The sequence below is a fragment of the Dermacentor variabilis genome, chromosome 3 (assembly GCF_050947875.1).
Source record: "Dermacentor variabilis isolate Ectoservices chromosome 3, ASM5094787v1, whole genome shotgun sequence".
NCBI lineage: Eukaryota > Metazoa > Arthropoda > Arachnida > Ixodida > Ixodidae > Dermacentor > Dermacentor variabilis.
In genome coordinates, this window is record NC_134570.1 from 87,026,768 (window position 1) to 87,033,700 (window position 6,933).

Genomic DNA, 6,933 nt, shown 5'->3' on the forward strand with positions numbered 1-6,933 from the left:
GCGTCCGATCAGACAACAATGATCGTGGACAATCACATGTATGTTCAAGTTCAAGGGAAAGAGATATCACCCTACGAATACCACAACGACGCCGGATGGACGCTTGCGGGGGCACGCATGTCGAGGCTGCGCCAGCGGACCCCCGCCAGCGGCAAGGCCGACGAACCCGGCGGGAGTTAAACAAGCACGAAGTCGAAATTCAACAAGAACGTCAGAGCCTCGGTCATCAAGGCAGCACGCATGCCAGCCATGCCACTGGAAGAAAGCAAGATCGTCGTAAGACCCAGAGGGGGACTGGGCATGGTCAGTACACGCACCTCCACCGTCGCAGCGGCCATACTCGCGGTGAAGTTCATGAGCGAGGAAATCATCGCGGAAACCAGCTGCCCAAACACGCAACAGAACATCATGTCGTCAGTACACCGAACGAAGACAGCGTGAATCCAGGAAATATCTATTCAAGGCAAACCCTAAGAAGTCAGCGCGTATCGCACGGCAGCTCACGCCACCGTAAATGGCGTCATCAGAGGCATCCCCATCGACGCGAGCGCCGAGGAGCTAGGTAGGAACATCGACAACGAGAGGAACCCACTAGCTGTGGGCACAAGGAGGATCGGCAGCATGACCACTGCGGTCGTGGTGTTCCAGGGACCCAAGGTACTGAACTTCGTCCGATACGGATTCACCCAGATACCATGCCGCCTCTACAGGAAACAGATCGACGTTTGCCACCAGTGCAGCGGAGTGGGACACCGCAAGGACGTGTGCCCGACCCCCACAATCAAGACGTGCCTGGCCTGCGGACTCGCGAACCCTACAGAAGACCATCGCTGTACCCGAAAATGTAAGTTGTGTGGCGACGAACACCTGACCGGAGGCCGAACCTGCAAGGCGAAATACAAGATCCCCTACGTAGTGCGCAAGCGACAAAGGGAGCGCCTACAGGCCGAACGCCAGCTGCTGTCAGAGAGCGATTGCCCGCCGCTCAACAAGCCGCCAGCTGCGCGAAAGTCAAGGACCCCATCAGAGAACCGCGCGCATAAATCCAGAGACAGCAGGTGCCGCAAGAGAAGCTTCAGCAGGAAAAGGTCACCATCATGTGAGCGAGTGAGCTGAGTCGACGCAGCGAAAGGGAACAATATAAGGAACGCGCAGAAAATCACCGAAGCCACGAAGAAAGAATATATGAACAAGGTGCGCGAAGCAAATGAGACCCTAAAACAAGAAAATGCGGTGTTGTGAACGACCATCAACAACCTCACGAGAGAGATCGCCGAGATCCGTCAGTTGCTGCTATGCAACAGGGAGCCTCTACAGAGACCCACGCCAAGCACAAGCAAGACTGAGGAAACAACCACGAACACCTAGGAGACAGCCGTAGACGAACCGGCACCGAAGAAGTGAGCCGTCGAGGCCATGCGCAAGCAAACAGAAAACAATCGCATCGACAACCTCGAAGCGAAATTTGAAGCTACAATCACCAAACTCGAACAGCTAATCACGGCGAACATCGCAGCAGTGACAGCATTGAAACACACAATGGAAACCTACCAAGTCGAAAACACGAAGAGATTCGCCTACATCGAAAGGACCCTAAAGTCGATGGTAAGCCACCCGACGTTTGCGCCCCTCTTCGCGCAACATCCACCCAACCAAGGAGCCCCGTACATGCCACGGCAATCATCGCCGCCAACGCAACACCAGGAGCAGCAGGTGTAACAGCGTGCCAGTGGAACTGTCGCGGCCTCGGAAGGAAAAAGGCAGTCATCCAACAGCACATCGCACATGCCGCGCGCAAGCCATACGTTATACTATTACAGGAAACACTAACCGACCCACCGTCCCTCCCCGGCTACAGAATGCACAAGGGACCGCCCGAGGGGAGAGGCCTGTGCACCCTGGTCAGGAAGGGACTCACGTTCGTCGAACACGAGCTGCAAAGCAATATCAAGATCGAGCACACACTCACCGATATCATCCCGGGCAAGAAGAGAAAAGGAAGAATATTTCTGCTCAATGTCTACAGCAACCCATCGCAGAGAAAACATAGATTTAAGACATTACTGCACAGACCAAGTACCGCAGCGGGCAGCAACACGCTAATAGCGTGCGGAGACTTCGACGCGATGAACCCTGCCTGGGGCTAGAAGTACACACCAAAGGGCCGCGACCTCTACCAAGATGCCACGGAACTCGATTTCACCCTCATCACGGACCCGACGCATCCAACGAGAATCGGTAACTTCTTGTACCGGGACAACACTCCGGAACTCACGCTCGTCAAGAACGCCATCCGGGGCGCGATCACCTGGACAAACACGGGGACCGACGTCGGCAGCGACCACACCATCGTGGAAAACGGCATGCCGGATCACAACGACACCAACATCAAAACACAGATGGATAGACTGGGATGCCGTCCGAGACGCCGGAAAGCAAAAGAGAGACGGTGACAAGATCGAAGACATCGACTCATGGGCGGCCGAAATCACCAAGAGCGTACGCGACGCGACGAAAGAAATTGAAATGGGCGCGGAGATCGACAAAGTAGACAGCCGCCTTGTGCATCTCATCGAAGCCAAACAGTCGATACTCAATCGGTGGAAGAAACAACGGCTTAACCGCAGACTCAGGAAGAAGATGGCGGAGCTCAACCGAACGATCGAGGACCACTGCCGCGCGCTCTGCGCGCAACAGTGGAACGAGATCTGCAACGCAGCAGACGGACAGATGCACAGCGGGAAGACGTGCGTAGAACCTACTGGGGCACCTGCTCGACGAAACCAAAACCAAGTGGTGCGAAAGGGACAGACTCGCCAGGCTCATACATCGGGCGGTCTCGGTACACGTCGCCGACGACGAAGTCACCAGGCGCATTAACGACAAATACCTGCCGACTACACCCACCGAACAACGCGCGCCGTACGTCGGCTTACCTAATGCAAAGCTGCATCGTGACATCGACGTCGAGGAGGTACGCACGGCCCTGGACGATTTCAACAGCCTGTTGGAAGCCGGCCCGGACCTCGTCACGAGCAAGGCGCTCAAGAACCTCGACGACGGCTCGATTGAGAACCTCGCAAAATACTTCAACAAGTGCTGGAGAGAGCGCGCGCTGCCAAAGCTGTGGAAGCCATCCAAGACCATCCTGATCCCCAAGCCGGGGAAGCCGCCGGACACAGGCAACCTCCGGCCCATCTCGCTCACGTCCCGCGTGGGCAAGGTGTTGGAGCACGTGCTGCTCAACAGGTGGCAAAACTACCTGGAACGCGAAGGGCTGAAACCGGCCACGGTGATCGGCTTCACACAGCACCTATGCACGCAGGACGCGATGCGGCAGCTCAAATACCAAATGATCGACGATGGCGGCAGCACCCGTGCCAAGGTAATTCTAGGGCTCAGCATGGGCAAAAGATGCTACAACTACATCACAGAATTCCTCACAGACAGGACCTCCGAGGTACGATCAGGCGACCTACAAACGCTAGAGAAGAAGCTCGGAAGCACCGGCACACCGCAGGGATCGGTCACTTCGCCGATGCTGTTCAACATGGTAATGATCGGAGTGGCTGAGAAGCTCGCGGACATTGATGACGTCAGGCACACCATCTACGCGGACGATATCGCGCTGTGGGTGACCGGTGGCAGCGACGCCCACATCAAGGGCGCGCTGCAAGCCGCCGTTGACGCAATAGAAGACCAGCTGGAAGGCACCGGACTGAGATGTTCGCCCAGCAAATAGGAGCTTCTCATATTCCCCCCTACCAACAACGGCAGAGGCAAGACTAGACAACGCGAATACGAAAAAATCATAATCGTAACCAAATCTAGCAACGTGGTCCCTGAGGTCGGCAAGAAGTATTTTAATGACTGGAAAATGTAGAGAGGTCGGCCGGATAATGGAGCATCTGGCCTGCTACTCTACGTAAGGCAAGGGGAAGAGGGGAAGAAAAAGCGTCACAATGGGGGATGATAATGGGAGGAACGAGGTGAAGGACACATTACACAACTGGTATCGCAGGCGTGAGTCCAGGCCCGTGTCACCTAGGAAACGTGAAAGAGCACGCATTGTCTCTGTCGTCGGCCAACTCTGTGGCCATGCGCCTAGCAAGAGGTCCTCCGACAGTGGTACATTGTGTAAATGTCTTAAGGTATCTGCCATTGTCAGTCTTTCTCGCGCATACTCAGGGCACACCACGAGCACATGTTCTATACTGTCTACAGCACCACACACTGAACAGTCCAGGGAGTCTGTAATGTGCAAATATTTGCGCGTGAAGGCGACGCCTAATCGCAGTCTGTGTGTCAGGCATGTATGAGGGCGAGGAATCCCACGCAGAATAGAAAATTTCATATCGGCATCCAGCCTTTGAAGGCGGACATGACGAGCGTCTGGCTGGGCCCAGTATCATCTCGTCGCACTCCTCATCAATTCCGACAGGAGGCATGTGATGTCCGGTCTGGAGAATGGCACTACAGTCCGCAGGTCATTGCTGAGGGCGCGCCTTGCTGCAGCATCGGTCATCTCATTACCGTTGAGCCCACAGCGAGGTCGGCAAAATTAGGATCCTAGGCACGGTCATCGAAAAGCACGGAAGAAACGGCGAAACCATCAATCGTTTCACGGCAAAAGCGGCCAACGCGATTCGACTCCTCAAACGAGTCACTTCGCGGAAGGCTGGAATGAGAGAGGAGAGCCTAATTAGGCTCGTCCAATCCTTCATTATCAGCCACGTCGCGTACGTTGCAGCCTACCACAGATGGCTGCAACACGAACGTAACAAAATCAACGTAATCATCAGAAGAGCATACAAGACCGCGCTGGGCCTGTTCGAATCCACGAGCACGCCCCGCTATTTACAACTGGGGATACACAACACGCTCGAAGAAATAGCCGAAGAGCAAGCGACCTCTCAACTGGAGCGGCTGTCAACGACCAAAGCCGGGAGTAAGATACTGGACAACCTGGGAATAAGGCGCTCGAACGAGGCGGAAATGAAGCTCCGCGTTCCCGAAGAGGTCCGACGCCAGACCGGAATCGACCCCATACCCAAGAACACGAATCCCGAGTTCAACAAGGGAAGAAGAGTGGCGAGGGCCAAGGCTCTCATCGACCAGCACGCCAATGACGAGCACGCGCGGTACGTGGACGCCGCCGAATACCAACGGAACGCCTTCGCAGCGGTCGTCATAGAGGCGTCAACCGGCGCCACGAGGACGGCAGGGAGCGTGAGAAACGCCGGAGCGGAACAACCGGAGGAGGTAGACATCACCCTGGCCATCGCCGACGCAGACTGCCACACGGTGCTGAGTGACTCGAGACAGGCGGTGCGAAGCTTCGCCAAATGCCAAATCTGCAGAGAGGCCGAGCACGTAATGCGAGCGGCCAAACTACAAGACAGAGAAGTAAGACTGAAGTGGTTCCCGGCGCACGCAGGCGACGCGTCGGAGCGTAACGAGAACGACAATGAGACGGCACACGCAGCGGCGCGAGCGCTAACCAACCGCGCCCTGGCGACAGACCATCCGACGTGGTTCGGAACCAAGGACCGCATGACGGACTACAACGACATCACGAAGGCCTACAGCCCGACTCGCAGGACTCTCCCACCCCCGCACCCGAGGCTGAGTCGAGCAGAGGCGGTACTACTGAGACAGCTCCAGACCTGATCGCTCCCGAGCCCGGGACTGTTGCATCGCATGTACGCCGAGACATATCCGACCGATAAGTGCAGAGTCTGCCGGAGGGAGACGGCATATTACACTGACATCTTGTGGGACTGCATTAAAAAGTCAAAAGCAAGATCAAGAACGACCCCACCGCGGCTCGAGGCAGCCGAGAAGAGCTACGACCAAGACGAACAGCTCTAGGCCGTCCAGCAGATTCTCAGGGCGCTCGAAAGGCAGGGACCCAGCGGACCGGTAACGGCGAGCGAAGGCCCTCGCCGAGTAAAGACAACCTCGTAGGTGACGTAGGCCCTCGTCGGGGCGTGCGAGCGCCAAACTCGAGACACAAATAAAGTTTGCTCCAATCCAATATCTTATACCATCTCTATATTGGAGCTGAGAGCCCATTTTACGTTCACGTCACAAGCCCTACCTCCTTCATTGTTCGCTTTTTCTAGTTCTCTTCGTTTAGTGCTGCACCTCCTTCATTGTTCGCTTTTTCTAGTTCTCTTCGTTTAGTGCTGCACGCGGTGTATTCCTGCTGGTGAATTTGTGTAAACTCTCCACTTCAAGGCAATCGTCGTTGTCAATGACGCGCCTCTGTCGTTATATGACGCGGAATTTCCGTTCCTGGATGCCATGTTATAAAAATTTCATGAATGTTGACCGCTTTTACCCTTCACAATAATGTAAGGAATACGCAACGCAACTGCTTTGTTTGGACAAGGTTTGTGCTAGGGAATAAAATTTGGTTTGGTTGAAGCGCTTTGTTCGGCTTTCACCTTTTTATTTGTGTATTTGCGAGTCCGTGTGTTTGCTCCGCTCACGCTGACGCTAAGAATGACCAGTATCTTCAAGTTTATGAATGGGAAAACTTGCTTTAAAACTCCCACTTCTTCCGTCTTTATTAAAGCAATGATGCCAATTGTACATTGGCAACTTAAATTATAGGTAGCAGGTTCTGCTGCGTAGCAGTAGGTTGGTACATGCTATCTGAATACATCTTGGTACATGTTATTTGAATGAGCACCTGGACAGAAAATATGACTCTGTGCACGTTTCAATACACTGAGGTTAGCCATAATTTCATGCGACAGCCAAGGACGCAGTGAGCACCTGACTGCCTTCACCACCGCATAGGCATACGTGCAAAGCGAGCGACATTAGCGTCAGCAGATATCACTCCACCTATTGTGAGCCACCTCTGATTATCTTGAAAGGTCGAGGCCAGGCTCAGCTGGGTGGTTGCTCCTTAAGAGTGGACCG

At 54.7% G+C, this 6,933-nt stretch overlaps 1 pseudogene; it reads left to right on the forward strand.

Moving 5' to 3' along the window:
• Positions 1-249: 249 nt before the first annotated feature.
• Positions 250-6,417, forward strand: LOC142574596 (uncharacterized; annotated as a pseudogene).
• The last annotated feature ends 516 nt before the right edge of the window (positions 6,418-6,933 follow it).